Raw genomic sequence first — 15,457 nt, forward strand, 5'->3', positions numbered from 1 at the left:
GCCTTTGAGGCCACTGCGTCCTTGGGATACTACTGAGGGTCAGGCTGCCGTTCAGCAGGGCTCACCACGTGATCACTCTGGGGCAAGGACCCACGTCTGTGCCCTGGAGGCACCCTGGGCCGTCCCCAGTGACAGGCAAACCCACGTTTCACTTCTGACCTCTCTGAGAAGGAAAAGGGCCACACGACGAACAGCAGCTCCAGAGCCACAGGACGCTGGCTGAGCGGAGAAGACGTAGATTACGGAGCGGCCAGGCGCACTGGGGTCCTCTGGGGACTGGTCAGAGTGCGGGAGTGGGGCAGGGACTGCGCTTCTGCGTGTCTCCCGGTCAGTGCCATGGCTGTGGGCCCATGGATGGCACTTCGAGTACCTAGTGTTGGGGGCACTACAGGGGACGCGGGAGGGGTGGGTAGAATCGGGGGAGGCTCGCCGGGGCATGAGGGGTTGGGATGGGTCCTGGGGGTGGGACTGGGTGGGAGAAGAGTAAAGAGTAAGGCAGCCTGTGAGCTGAAGGACGTCCATGGTGATGGCAGCTGCCTCTCCTCCAGGACCAGGATTAACCGAGCGGGTCCCCTTATGGGAGGTGAACGGACGGAGAAGTGAGGAACTCGGAAACCGCTGTTCAGTGTCTGGGAGACGAGGCAGGCCTGAAAGACAGGGGAGGCAATGCCCACCCCATAGGACTGGGGTGAGGGCCAAATGAGACGGTATATAAAGAGCTTACTATAGGGCCTGGCACAGCATAAGCAGTGAATAGAATACTTGTCTGTACTATTATTATTACAGTTATAAATAGCTGAGTCAAAGGAGCGGTGTGTCCCCTGTTTATCTGAGTCCTGTGCCAACACCTCTCAAAACAGGTGGCTCCTGGTTGAGGCAGAAGCTTGGTTCTCCCCACGTGTGGTGCTCGCGGTGTTGGGATGGACAGGTGAATTGATGATCTTGACAAGAGGACAGAAGCTCTCATTCCCAGGGCCTAGGATCACCTGAGACTGTCCCTGCTCCGGGTCATAAACAGGGGAAAGTATTCAGGGTACTCAGGACAAATTTACGGGTGGAAAAGTTATTCAAACATATTCTAAGCCACCCATCATTACCTTGACACATCACCATATGGCAGACTCTCTCTATTTGTCACAGCACACAGGACACGTTCTAACCCGAGGTGCTACCGGATTCAGGATGGGGTTACTGATGTCAGGTTTTCTGATCTGGGGCTTCTCAATGGGGGCCCGCTAAGCCACACGCCACAGCCACCTCCACGACAGCCAGGAGCTGTGCTGCCAGTAGCCACTAAGGCACGTTCAGCAGAAGGTGTGCATCCGCTTCCCCCAAACAGTTCCCCTGCAGAGACAAACCAAGAGATGAACGGAGGGCATCTGGCACTGCCAGGCTCCGGCGAGGCCAGACCTCTGGACGGGCAACTGTGAATGTGGGTGGAATGGGCAGAACCTTAACAGCAATGATTTATTTTCCAACGTCTCTGGCATTTTTAATCCTATTTTCCTCTCCTCCCCTTCTCTGAACAGGGCAGGGCAAACAGCCTCAAGGTCGGAAGGCCAGCTGGCCGTGCTCTGTGTTTTCCTCACGTGGGCTTTATGAGAAATGATAAAGTTTTTACGTGGCCATTTGTAGCGCATTGATGCTGCTCTTTCAAGGATGTGGCCAGCTTGCAAAGGTGCTTCCTGGTTTTAGAGGTGCAGAGACACAAGGCCACCCGTCCTCACTGAGCTGCGCTGTCCCCTCCCCTCCCTGGCACGCCCGGAGAGTCCCACGCCCACGGAGCCTCCGCGTGCCCCACCCTCCTGAGGCTCGGGGCGCACCCACCCCGTCCCAGCCCCGGCCTCCCCGGAGGCCCCCACAGCGACCTCTGACTGACCAAAGTCTAGCAGCCTGGACTTCCTCATCCCGCACCTCAATCCGAGATGACAACTGAGTCACCTCACACTCGTTTACTGGGGGGAGGGGGCCCCACCCTCTCCTCCAGCCCTGGATGCCTCTGAGCGGCTGCGTTCACCGGCTCATTTAGCAGCTGCCCTGGCAGCGGAGAGGCGGTCAGTAAACAGAATGCGTGCTGATATTATTAATAACGAAACCTCGGGAACAACGGGACGCCAGCCGTGCGGCAGGCACAGCGCCAGGGTGCTGCGTGTGCAGGGACGAGCGAGACGCGGCCCTGCCTCTGGGCGTCCGCGGGCCGCGGGAGGCTGACAAGGAGCCTGTGACTAAGCTGGGGGTGACGGGGCAGGACAGGAGCGGGGCTCCGCGCCCCAGCAGCACATGGGCCACGCTGACTCTGCCCCTGCCCCTGCCCCTGACCGGGCGGAAGGCCTCACAGAGGAGGGGACATGGGCTGCGCTACGGTCTGAATGTGCGTCCCCCCCAGTTCATGTGAAATAACCCCCCCCATGATGGTGACCCCCCCCGCCCCCTCCACCATGGGAGGGCACGGGCCTGAGGGACAGCACCCACGGGGCGCGGTCACGCTGGCGCCCTGGCCTTGGAGTCCCGCCTCTGGAGCCCTGAGAAGTGAGGTCCGCTGTTCACGGCCACCCCGCCTGTGGCGTTTTGTGAGCACAGCCTGAAAGGACTACGACGGGCTGCGTCTTCAGGGCTGAGGCGGCGTCTGCACAGGGCGAGCAGGGGACAGGGCAGGACGGGCAGCAAGCGAAGGATGTGAAAGCAGAGGGGTGGGCGTGAAAGGACGCGGCCTCCCCGGGGAGACAAGCAGTCTGGTTTGGCGGGTGCGGGGCTGGGGGAGCGGAGGCCAGGCGGGCACCCCAGTGCCCCCCGAGGAGCCAGAACCTTGTCCTGCGGGCAATGAGGGGCTCGGCGGGAGAGCGATCTTCTGAGGGCCACGTGGCTCCAATGACGGGACCGAGTCCTGACGGGAGGTGGGGCGGGGTGTGCAGGCGCAGGTGAAGAGGAGGCGTAGGGGGTCCCTGTCGGGGCGGTCTGTCGGATCTGGTGCAGCGCCCCCCACCCAGACCCTCTGCGGGCTTGGCTGTGCAGGGGCCGCTCCCTGCGCGGGATGGGCGAGGACAACGCTGCAGTAGGGGCCCAGCGGCTGCGCACCCTGTAGCCTTCTCAGACTGGCCCTGCCAATTACACCTGACGTCCACAGCAGCTCCCTGCGGCCTTATGATAATGTCTGCCTATGAAACACGGCCCCAAATACGTGGGTTTGCCTGCTTAACAACCCGTGAGAACTTGGATTTCCACCGAACGCGATGTCCTGCAAAAGCGAGTGCGGACACTGTGTTGACACCAAGAGGGTGCCTGGAGGGGTTCCCAAAGAAAGGCTTAGGTTTACCCTGAGACAAGCGTCCCAGAAGAATCTTGCTTCACACAGATTTAGAAGATACCACCAGAGAGGAAGTGACTGCACTTCCTGATTCTCAAGAACAAGGTAGGTCTGTCTGCTTTAGGCAGAATCACACGTGGATTTACCAAGAAGAAGCTGGGGCTTGAGTTTCAGGGCCCTTTACTTGTATGGTCCCCTCCCAGGGTCTTGTGCCAGTTTTTAAATTCATAATTGTGTATTATTTTTTGGGGTGGGGGCATAAATAAAACCTGGATCTTTTCCAGGTATATTTCTAATTTGAAATGACATTAATCTTGAGCAGCAAGCAAGACGGGCTTTGGCAATAAGCATGGCTCTACATGGCTTATAACAGGAAAGATGCTTCACTGGAAAGAACAAGGGGTTTGTGTTATTGTGCCACAGATTCTGACTTCATTAGACACTTGATTTCAAAAGTAAATTTTTGCTGCCAGGCCAGACTTTTCAGAACCCATTTTTCCAGTGGGGCGGTGACAAGTTCAGGAAGGGTGCCTGAACACACTGCATCACACCCAGGGGGTGCCTGCTACGTGTTTAAAGAACATTCGTAGCAATTGGAGCAAAAACTTATTAGCCCCAGCATGCTTGAAGTCCTCGGGTTTTTGTATTTTTTTAATGATTTCAACAACACAAAAATGTTGTAAGAATAATCCAATGAACTTTGGAACAAGTTGAGAGAAAGCTGCGGGCATCATTCCCCCTTTCCCCTAAAACTTCAGCGTATATGGTCTTCAAACAAGGACAGCCTCCTACAGTTTAACCTTCAAGGCCAGGACATCAACAACGGCACATTCCAGCTGCCACCCTCCCCACTCAGGGTTCACAAGTTGTCCAGATAATATTTTTTGTAGCCAAATGACACAACCCAGGATTAGGCACTTCTTTCATTGTTAAACTTCTTGAGTCTCCTTCAATCTTCCTGTGTGTCCCAAAACACTGACATCGCAAAGGTTACAGAGTCAGTTCATTCGTAGAATGCTTTCAGCTTGGGTGCGTCTGATGTTTTTTCGTAATTAGATTCAGGTTAGGCATTTCTGGTAGGAATTTCATCTTCTTACTGCATCCTTTCAGGTGGCACCTTATAATATTTGTCAAGTACCAGTGACATTAATTTTTTGACAGCTGCTGGCCTTGGGTTTGTTTGTACAGATAGCACAGGAGGATACCAGCTTCATGCAGACAGCAGCCCAGGAAGACGCTTGTCCTGTCCTGACATTGGCACATGGAAGTCTCTCTACTCCAGGGCTTTGGGGGAGCCTAAGCACCTTTAGGGAACCTGAACTAAAGCAGATTGAAGCTGGAGCTGGAGCCTTTGGCCAGCAGAGCCTGAGATCCTTGGCACTGCGGGCACCAGCAAGCCTCCTGAGCTTGGGATGTGCAATGCAGGCCAGTCACTAAACTTGCAGCTGATGCCCTTGGGAATCTTGGGCTTGACCTCCTTGGGCTTTACAAGGACTTTGATAGCCTTGGCATGCACACTCTTGGCCTTGGCAATGCTGGCCCGCATCTTCTTTAGGCCTGTATCGTGCTTCTTGGCAAAGCACAGGGTCTTCATGAATTTGGGGTCCATGTCATCAAGAGATTCATATATTTGTCAACTCTTGATGCCATTTTGGGCCATTTTTGGGACCGGTCATGCACAGAGCATTTCTTGGACTTGGCATATCTGCCAAGCTCACCAGTGATGTGAACTTTGACACTTGATTCCTCTGGTATTTGTCAGGTTTTCCACCACAAACTTACTTTTTTGCTCTTTGTTTTCAATAAGGACTTATTTGAAACCACACAAATATCTCATTCCTCACCAAACTTTCACTCACTTGGTTTAGCACCCATTGAAGTTTCTTCCTTAAAATAATTATTACTATGATGGTTACCAAAGGGTGATTTTCTCTTTCATTCCACCTACGTTTATTGGTTCGCATACTACTATAAATTAAGCTGTGTCTTCTATCTACCTATCTACCTATCTATCTATTTCAGTATGGATTCATGGTTTCCTATTTTATTCAGTAGGTTTATAATCTTTTACTATCATTATATACTTTGATATTGGAATTGCCCCAGATTTGGCCAGTGGGAGCCCATTCAAGTTAGCTTCTGAGTCCTTTTGACTTATGTCAATTCTACTTTGAGTGCTTCCTTACTTTCCAGGCCAACAAGATATTCCAGGTGCATCTCCTAGTTCCCTGACTCAGCTCTGGAATCAGGGAACCCTGTCTGCTTTTAGTAGAGAATGGGCTTCAGAATCTAAGATTTGATGCTAGGTGTGCTCCTTGTTGGGGGTATCACTGCTTTGGGCTCTCTCAAAGGCAAAAATATATGTATACATACATATATACATATGTTGAAAACCATCAGTACATCTTAATAACTCAAATTCCAATGCTATACTACATGGTTCATTTTAGCTTCTTTCCTTTCCGTATTTATAACTCTTCAAAAACTTGACTCCCATCATCCTCAAGATATTTGTTCAATCCTCAATATTTGTTCAATCTCTTTGTATGAAACCACTCTCCTGATTCTGCCAGGCGACTGTCTTGCTCAGCACACCTTTTGTGGGCCACCAATCCCAAGGGAGGAAAGCCTTGCTTTGTTTTGAGAATGGGAAATATGATGAATTGTATATACTTTATATTTGTGATTCAGCAACATCAGCAACATGGATCAGCTTAAGAAGCTGACCCAGAAATTCTGATGTATCTGTTTCGCTTTTCACTGACATACTTTATGACAAACTTTATCCATTGGAATAAAGTAGAAATTCCTAAAATCCCCAAACCCCAATAATCAATATTCCCCAATGCAAGGTTACTGAGACTATCAGGTCCTGCTAGTTTATATCTGTATTTAAAGATAAGTTTGTTATATTTTATCCAGTATTTTCAGGTGTTTTGCAGTGAGAGTGTTTTCAATTTAGATCATCCACCTTATTACCAGAAACTTCAGCCATGAACACCTAGTTTAAAATACCTTAATTGAGTAATTACTCTGAAAGGTATACTTCTACTGGCAGGTGAGCTGTTATGTGGTCAAGTCTAGGATGAATGTCACCGGCAGCCCCTTGGAAACTTCTAGTCCTCGGAGAATGGCTGGGAAACCTCCAGAGAAGAGCCAGACATCAGGCTTTCAAGGTCTGCCCATCTTGACAACCTATTCTGAGTTGTGTGAACCAGTTCCTTCCTAACAGGTTTTCCAAGCACCTGGTGAAGCTACCCTATCTATCACGTATGTATGTGTGTGTATATATGTATGTATGTATCTCTCTCCCTTTAGCTAAGAGTTCCCATGACAATCACCACAAAGTTTCAGCCACTGATCTCTGTCATTTAAAGTGAGCTTTGGAGAGGGCTCTGGGACCAAAAACTATGTGAATGTCACTAATAATTGCTGACTTTATCTTGCATTCCCAGCATACCTAGGATTCCCGCGGTAAATTTCTACTATCATGGGCTATCCCACCCAGATCCACCCAATGTGGTATAATTCCTTAGTTTTACTGAGGAGAGAATAATTAAGATTCCACAATGCGAGGCACAGCGAATGGCTGGGAGCATTTCTGTAGTTCATTCTGATGGATTTTAAGTTACATAGTCTTTGGACACAGCCATTCTTGCAGAATCAGTACCCAGCACCTTTCCTAGCTCACACGCACCTCTGAACCGATTGTCAGGTGTTCAGTCCATGGTGTGCATTTCTTGTGCTCTGCTGATTCTTTTGTCCAGAACACTCAGCCTACATCTTGCCAAGAGTGTTTATGTTAGAATGTGCCCCTTTAGTGACTATGGCATCCTGGAATGCAGACTCACTGGCTAGGGCCTTGAACGAGCCATTATACACTCCCAAGTAGTTGCCATCATGTATTTCACAGTAAAGTAAGCAATGCCAGTAAGAAATCCTCCAACAAAAGGCCAAGTCTAAATATATTATAATACTACATGTTTTAAATATGGTAATTATCTTCCAGGTTGTTGGAACCCTTTGCTTACTATCAGAGAACATGACTGATGATGTCAGGCAAAACGAGTTCACATGAAATTCTAATCTGGAGAAAGCAGGAGACAATACAATACCTTCCCATGGCAAGTAGTTGCGGCAATAACACAGCCAGAAGAGCCGTACAGCGGACCCGAGTCTTCCATTTTCCTCCCTTTGGTGCCCCACGGAGAGCCGGTGGCAGACTCCAGGAAGCAGCTTTTCTGATACTCTCTTAACTTCTCTTCGGCTCCAGCCCACCTGCAGGATGGTGGGCCAATACGTTAGCGTTGCTCTCGTGTTCTGACTGCCTTCCTCTCCCACCAATACTCCCACCTCCTGAGCCCTTGTGCTCCGTGTCGCCTGCATTCTCCAGAGCCCTTTCCACCTCTACGCCCTTGCGCACATAGTTAAATTCCTCCATCGCAGTAATTAGTTCTCAGCTGCATTATTTGCTTCTTCACCTCTCACCCCGTCTAGACTATGAACCAGCCGTAGCAGGTACCATGACCTATTCTTATTACTTGTGTGCTTGGGTCGGAGAGATAAAGAATTATTTGTTGAATGAACGTTTCAAAGGGGCCATTTAAAATGTAGATTCTCATTGTTTCAGGCTTCAGGGTGGTTGTATCCACTTTCTTAACACTAGGAGAGGTGCATTTTCATTACCTATTACTGTTTGGTTCCTCCATTTTGTCAACAGAAGATGTATTGGGGAAAGAGTAGAAAGTTGGGGTAGGAAGGGTTTCAAAAGCAGCCCTTTATTGAAAGAACAAAAATCTGAGTCAACAACACCCTAAATCACTCTTCCTTGCAGTGAAAGGAGTTAAAAGAATGAATCAAAACCATTAGAATGAACTACACTGGCATCCAGCATCTATTCATGTCACTATTTTTGTAGCTAATAACTTATGTTATTTGTAACAACTAATCTTTCTGGGCACAGTGGCACGCGCCTGTAGTCCCAGCTACCGGGGAGGCTGAGGCAGGAGGATGGCTCGAGTCCAGGAGTTCTGGGCTGTAGTGTGCTATGCTGATCGGGTGCCCGCACTAAGTTCAGCATCAATATGGTGACCTCACGGGAGCGGGGGGGGTTGTGGGGGTGGGCTACCAGGTTGCCTAAGGAGGGGTGAACCAGCCCAGGTCAGAAACAGAGCAGGTCAAAACTCCCATGCTGATCTGTAATAACTAATCTTACATTATATACTAATTTCTCAAATCATATTATACAATATATAATTATATGATAATTTCCCACTCCTAAGATATAAGTTCTATTAAAGACTGTTAAATCTAAAGGTATAAGTTAATGCGGTCTAAAAAAGGGGAGTTTGTCTAATTTCTTACTATTGAATTGGCTGCTCATTTGACTGACTCAAACAATCCAAACAAGTTTTTGGGCACCAGGTACATGTTGCCTAAATCTCACACTTTTGAATTAGGAAAAAATAGCTCCACTTAAATTCAAACTATTTAGTTAAACTTAATGCTTCGCAAGTTTCTGGAAACGCATTTCACTTAAACTATATTTGGATATGTAATGATTTGCAAAGTTTTCATTTTTGTAGTAATATTCTCTGTTAACTACACACAGCAGATTTTATAACTTCATACTGACAGGGACTTGAAAGTGTCCCTTTGCTTGACTAGCAGTGATGAAAACCATCTGTTAATTGATTATGCAAGATCAATTAACAATGAGTGACTTTTAAAGTGAACATCCCCTAAATTATATTTTCTAAAAACTAATTCAATTTTTGCTAATCCCACTTCCATTCTTAGTATTGTTTGTTTTCCTTTTGTGTGCATGTGTGTATCTTGCCACACTAAGTGATTTTCATTAAGAATTATGGCCAGAGTTGAGGTTGGGACCCGTGAGAAAGAACAGTTTATTATTACCTTAAAAGTACAGTCTACGCCTATTTGTGATCCAGACTATTTTGCTGAAATGTCTTCAGAAAGCTCTATGAAAGAATCGTCGTCGGCAGCCGTCCGTCTCGAGAGACGATGGTGTAGCTTCTCAAGAGTCTATCTGCACCGCCGAGAATGGCTGTGCAGTCCGACTCGGGAGTGACATGGTATCTGTCTCCTCCCGTGTTGAATCGACATCTTGTGATGACGCTGAAGCTACAGAGCCTGGGCAGGGTAATATGGAGGGTCTGCTGTTGCCCATGCAGCAGACCCCCCCTCTCTTCGCAGCTGAAGGGTCCAAGGGAAAGACGGAGTCAATACAGCTTGGGTTCAGGTGCGCCGCAGGAGTTGCCGGTGTTGACTACAACGTCAAACCGCCTTAGGGACTCCGGCTCCGGATTTTCTGTCGGGGTTTACTCCCTTAGCCTTTCCCCTGAAGAGGTATGCCGCAAGGCAGCGGAGGTTTTTTGGAGTCAGAGTTTTCCTTCTCTGATGTACCCTGACTGGAAGATCGAACCAGCGACACTTAGCTCGCAGGCCGACGCTATGAAAGAATAACCAACGTCTTATACCTAATATGTTTTCAGTAAACTAGTTATTAAATGAATGATAGACTCAACTAAAATGGAAGCTGATATTTGAAAATGATGTTGCTGAAAGTAGGGTACTTAAAGTTATGATAAATGGTCTTAATGTAAATTCCTACGTGACTGTGAAATTCAGTGCAGTCAATGTAGCTCCACCAAAGAAACAACAAAGATGTAGTCATCACAGCGACATGCTTTCTCTTAAACATTCAGGGGAAGGACCAAGAAAAAAACTAATATTTTTGAATATGTATGTATACCGCAAACTAATCCAGGAACTTCCTATATCTCACCTAGTAGGTTACAGAAAAAGTAGCCAAGTAGGTTACAGAGAAAGAAAACGAGGTTCAGAAAAGTGTGGAACTCACACAGCATTAAACAGGGGGAGAGTGGTAGGCTGAGGGTGGCCCCTTGGCCTGCCTGGCTCCAACGCAGTCCCCACTGCAGTGTCTACTGTACGTGTACTTGGAACAATCAGCAGATAGTTCTGGTAGCTTGTGGGAGAAAGGGGAGCAGAAAGTTCTACGGTCATTCCTATGACCAGTTTGCTTCCTGGTTCCTAACCAACCAGTGGATCTACGTGCAGCCACTTTGTATAAACAGTCCAGTCTCCATATCATCGAACACAACAGAATCAAAAATCTTTCCACTTTGTACTGCGGGTTTAATGTGGTCTGCTGTTCGGGGGAAGTGCAGATTGTTACGACACCTTGGCACCATTATTTTCCCTTAGTAGCAATCCTTTTTTTTTTTTTTAAGCCAGCAGCAGGACAAATATCTTTCTGATGATTTATAACACCTACTGACTGACCTCAACTCCTTTTGTGCCAGTCTAGGGTTGAATTTCCAATTAGATAAGGCAGAACAGGAGAAAAGCAACTATACAAAGCTTAGTAGTTAAGGGCGCAAAATGTCAGTCAACCTCGCATCATGAATCCCGGCACTGCCATCACGCTAACATAGAGTCAGGTTATTCCATCTCTCTGGCCCTTAGTTTTCCTTTGTGTGAAATGGGTGTAATAATGGTATCCAAGTTGTGGAGATTTTGTAAGGATTAAATAAAACACCTGTGAAGCATTTACCATGGCTTGGGACATTGAAAAGACTTAATAAATGACCGTTTTTATTGATGTTATTCATGTTCAATAGCTACTGACGTTTTGTTTTTGTTTTTTTTTTTGCGCATCCACCTTTGCCAATGAGCTTCCAGGCAGTGTACTCGGAAGACCTTGCAGGCCTTCATGGGCTTTGCGACCAAAAGTGATTTTTGTGATTCCAAGGAGGAAATTCCCAAGCGATTGGGAGTGGCTTCGAATGGTCCTTTTTGCTTATCTGTTCACGTCCGATGAGAATTTTCGCTATCTCGGAATCACATTTGGTATTTATTCAGTAACTTTCACCAAAGAAGCTCAAAACCGGCTTGTCACCAAAAGAAACTGAAGAACCGGGAGACTCAGCGGTAATGCCGCCTGACCGATGGACAGCCAGAATCCCGGGAAGGTCAGACCTGGCTCCGATCACCATGTGGGGATGCGGTGGGAATGAGACCCTTCCGAGGCGTCTGAAGAGCGTTTGGCCCCTCTGGTTTCCGAGCAGGGTGGGTAACAGCCCTGTTGGAAGGGAGGCACGGAGGCCTGGCGACAGTCCGGACGAGAATCGCGCAGGCCACGGCGATCTCACTTGGCTAAGGGCGAGGCAAGAAGGGCAGAAAGGCGGGTCTGCAGAGGTGGCTGCCGGCGCTTCCGGGCGGGCGTCTGGTCAGGCCGGGCCGCGCTTCTGCCATGTGGCGGGTTAGACCTGCGACGCCATCCAGCAGCAGCGCAGTCCCAGAATCATGCGCGCTTGATTCTCAGCAACGCTTTTCGGCCACACGGGCTCTTTCATTAAAGGAGCCCAACCGACACACTGAAGAATGGGAACAGAGACCCCACCGCGCCCCCAACGTCGCTCAGGGCCTCGGGGCCTCGGGCCAGGGAAGCAACGTCTCCCGGGCGGCGCGCCCACTCACCCGGCGGCGCCGCGGGCGCAGTCCTCCCCCCGGAGGTCGTGTCGCCCCGCCCCGCGGCGCTCCAGCGTGTCGTCACTCGCGGCGACCAATCGGCGTGCGCTACCAAAATAGCAGCATATAAATACGCGCGCGCCTCGCCGCCGGCGCGGAGCAGCGCGCAGGGGTGGGGTTGCGCGCGCAGGTGAGCGGGCTGGGCGGGCCCCGCACACCTGTTTTCGCCTGACGTGGGCGGGGAGGGTCGGCAGGTTCTTCTCCAAAACTCTCACCGAACCGGGACTCCCTGTGCGAATACGCTGCCGCGGCTCGGGCGGGGCGGGAGTCCTCGCCCCTCTCCGCGCTGGCCTCCGCCTCGGAGGGAGCGCGGCCCGCGGCCCGTGGCTTGCGTAATCAAAGGCCGCGTTCGAAGAGTGGAGAAACCGCGTGTCCAGCGGGGAGTCCTGGCCGCGCCGGGGCAGATGTCAGTGCGGCCGGCGCTGCGCCCCGGAGGGACGTCTGAGACGCACGGACGCGGCTCTACCCTCTCCCGCCGCCTGACGCCGCGGGGTGGGCGACAGCAGGGCCCACGCCCGGTAGAGACCACGGTGATGAGATAGACACCCCTCCCGGCAGGTGTACTCCAGTCGGGGGAAGGCGGCTCTCGGGTGACTTTGGAGCCAGCAGGTGGAAAAAACAAGGCTTTGGCATCGTACACGCGTGGGTGGCAGCCTCTGCTCGGGACCCACACCCGCCCTGCGACCCTGAACACATCAGCAGACCTGGGAGTGCTCCCACCTTTAAGACGGAGATGACAGTACATGCCCAATAAAGAATGTTTGAGGCATCGGCCTGCGAGCCAAGTGTCGCTGGTTCGATTCCCCGTCAGGGCACAAGAGTAGGTTGCATGTCAGGTCCCCAGTTGGGGGCGCGAGTGAGAGGCAACCACACAGTGATGTTTCCCTCCCTCTTTCTCCTTTCCCCTCTCTAAAAATAAATAAGTAAATGATTTTTTTTTTAAAAAAGGATGTTTGAGGCCCCCGCCGTGATCATGTTCATTTTCCTTTTATCTGCCTCCCTCCGTTCTTTCCGTACTTTCCGTTCTCAGTCGTTCCTCTTTCTCACCTTTTTCCTAACCGCGGTGTGACTTACACATACTCACTGCACAGACCTAAAAAGGACAGCGGGGCGAAGGTTTGTGGGTGTATACGCGGTCATCCGCTCCCGGACCAAGACAGAAGATTTCTATAACCCCAGGTTTCCACCTGCTCCTTCCCAGTCAGTACTTCTCCCCGGAGGTCACCGCGGTTGCGACTTCTATTACTAAATACCCATTTTGCCTGTCTGCTATCAAGCACTTTCTTTCACCCAGATGCTATCTGTAAGAGTCATCCATGGCATTGCATGTATCAGCAGTTTGTTTATTGCTGGGTGGTATTCTATTGTGTGAACATACTACAAATTAGTCTATCCGTTCTGCCATCGAGGGCATGTTTAGTCTGGCTATTCCGAATGACTCTGCTGTGAACATTCATATGGTCTTTTGGTGACTAAATGGACTCAATGGACTCAATTCTGTTGAGCAGAATTTTTGTGTCAAAGGATAGATGTATGTTTTTTTTTCAATAGACACTGTCTAGCAGTTCCCACAAAAAGCTGAATCAATTTATGAAACTTAATTTCTTCCCACCCTTGCCAATAATTGACATGAATAGTCTTTAATTCTTGGTAAGTATGTAGCAATATTTGCATGTGCTTTTCATTTGTATTTCCCGAATGAATAATGATGTTGAACCCCTTTAATAACCAATTAGCCATTTGGTTAAGTTTTTGTGAATCGATTGTTCAAGTCTTCTGGTTTTTTAATGGGCTCATCCATCTTTTCCCTATGATTTCTAGAAATGTTTTATATTTTCCGGATATGAGTCTTTGGTAGGCATCACAGATATAGTCTCCCAGTCTGTGCCTTGCCTATTCAGTTTCTTATGATACCTTTATTTCATTTTGTTTTAAAAATCAACATACACTCTGATTGGTGTGGTTCAGTTGGGTAGGCGTCATCCCGCAAAGCAGAAGGTCACCAGTTCGATTCCCAGTCAGGGCACACGCCTGGGTTGCAGGTCAGGGCGCGTGCCAGAGGCAACTGATCTATGTTTCTCTTTCACATTGATATTTCTCTCTCTCCCTCTCTTCCTCCCTCCCTCAAAAATAAATAACATCTTTAAAAAATAAATTAAAATCAACATACATTACCATTACAGTTCTGTAAGATTCAACCCATGTGTATTCAGCGTCACCACCACTGTAAGCAGAATCCCGAACAGTTCTGTCACTTCCCCAGATTCGCTCGCGCTGCCCCTTCGCAGTCATATCCTCCCGCTGTGTGTAACCTCAGAGAATCACTATCTATTCTTTGTTGCTGTAGTTGTGCCTTGTCCAGAATGTTATATAAATGGAATCATATAGCGGGTAGAGTTTTGAGTGGGGCTTCTTTCACTGAGCATAATCCCTGTGAGATTCATCCATGTGGTTGCATGTATTAATAGCCATTCCATTTTCTCACTCAGTGCTAGTCTGTCTATCATATGGATGTACCATTGTTGATTCTCTTGTTGAAGGAAATTTGGGTGGTTTACACTTGTTGACAATCATAACTTGCACTGCTATAAACATCTGTGTACAGGTTTTTGTATAAACATATGTTTTCATTTTCCAGACTGAGTACCCAGGAGAGGGTTGCTGGGTCACGTGTGCATGCGTGACTTTATCCAAATATGCCAAACTGTTGTCCAGACAGGACCATTGGCGTTCCCATCAGCAATGTGTGTGGGTTCCAGCTGCCCTGCACCCTCACCAGCACGTGTGATTATCACTGTTTCCATTTCAGGTTCTAAGAGGTGATGGCAGCATCTCGTCATGGTCTTACCGTGCATTCCCAGAAGGCTGAATTGTTGAGCATCATTCTGTGGGCTTATCTGGAATACACTTATTCTCACTGGTAAGACCCGTTCAAGCATTTTGCCCCCTGCCTCCCCCTTTTAAATCAGGTTGTTTTCTTACTGTTGAAGTTTGAGAGTTCTTGTATTCTGGGTATAAAACCTTTATTAAAATGACTATCTTTCTTCCATTAAATTGACTTTGTACCTTTATGAAATATCGGTTGGCCATATTGTGCGCTTATTACCTACCTTGCACGTCTACTTTTTCACTGTAGCCCTTAACTTATCGTGGTTATTTAAAATTCCCTATCTGATCATTCCAAACTCCATTTCTGAGTCAGGTTCTGATGCTGGCCTTGTCTCTTCAGGCTGTAATTTCTTTCTTGCCTTTAAACACGCCTGTAATTTTTCTGTTGCACGCTGCACTTGACGGGTCCGGCGGTAGGAACCGGGGTAATTAGGCTTTGGGCGGAAGTCTTACGTTAACGTGCCCAGGAGTTGGCCTGTGATTATGGTTTGCTCTAACTAGAGGCTTCTTCTAGTTTCCTGGTGTTCTGGTGCTCCCCTGTTGTCTCTGGGTCTTCCTAAGAACTCCGTAAATAGAATCTGTTCTGCAGCTAGCTCTCTCAGTTGGAATCCCCTGTTATCTATCCTGGAGGCCCAGTGGTGTGGTGGGAAGGTCTGGAGAAAAGGCAGGTGATCCCTGACTATATGATCA

The 15,457-nt window shown here is 48.8% G+C and overlaps 1 long non-coding RNA gene and 1 other non-coding gene across 3 annotated transcripts; both read left to right on the forward strand.

Annotated features, from left to right (window-relative positions):
• Nucleotides 1–3,097: 3,097 nt before the first annotated feature.
• LOC150008021 (uncharacterized) lies at nt 3,098–7,594 on the forward strand. Of its 2 annotated transcripts, none has more exons than XR_016511871.1 (3): nt 3,098–3,409; nt 6,363–6,574; nt 7,314–7,594. It is a non-coding gene; the product is annotated as an uncharacterized LOC150008021 (long non-coding RNA). The 2 variants fall into 2 exon arrangements; XR_016511872.1 differs by having other exon boundaries at nt 6,363–6,480.
• Nucleotides 7,595–8,256: 662 nt separating this feature from the next.
• Nucleotides 8,257–8,566, forward strand: LOC150008022 (signal recognition particle RNA). Its single transcript, XR_016512107.1, has one exon.
• The last annotated feature ends 6,891 nt before the right edge of the window (nt 8,567–15,457 follow it).

The sequence above is a fragment of the Furipterus horrens genome, unplaced genomic scaffold (assembly GCF_987537825.1).
Source record: "Furipterus horrens unplaced genomic scaffold, mFurHor1.1.pri manual_scaffold_6, whole genome shotgun sequence".
Lineage (NCBI taxonomy): Eukaryota > Metazoa > Chordata > Mammalia > Chiroptera > Furipteridae > Furipterus > Furipterus horrens.